This window comes from Penaeus monodon, chromosome 19 (assembly GCF_015228065.2).
Source record: "Penaeus monodon isolate SGIC_2016 chromosome 19, NSTDA_Pmon_1, whole genome shotgun sequence".
NCBI classification, from domain to species: domain Eukaryota; kingdom Metazoa; phylum Arthropoda; class Malacostraca; order Decapoda; family Penaeidae; genus Penaeus; species Penaeus monodon.
The window spans coordinates 1,713,869-1,714,360 of record NC_051404.1 but is presented as its reverse complement, the minus strand read 5'-3'; positions in this window follow the sequence as shown (position 1 = coordinate 1,714,360).

The window sequence follows — 492 nt, the reverse complement described above, 5'->3', positions numbered from 1 at the left end:
GCAGTTATTAGATAAACAGAAAAGCAAGCATTTTAAAGATAAGTTAGCATTCCCTGTACATTTGAATATTTTATGCTATTCAAAATAATCTTCGTTATACACGACCCGATTAACAACAAAAGAATCACATAAACAAATAAGTACTAGAAAGAAGTAGGGACGTAACTTGAAAGTTAAACTATACACAAAAAAATATAATATATATCCTATCATATAAGAATGTTACCTATAATCAGTAAAATAAGAAATTTGCCTAAGATGGAGGAAAAGGGACTAAGTTAATAATTTAATGAACCTTTTCACTTGGAAATGGGCAGAATGTACAATTAACTTTGCTTAGCTATAGTTTTCGCCTCAGTAGGCTTACGGTCGTTTGATATCGAGTCCAAGTTTTTGTATTATTTAGTTGTACAGATTCCTTGAAGATCACCTTTATACAGCTAGGTGTTGAGGTACTTGAAAATCCTGCCTATGACTTTGGGGAGGGTTCCG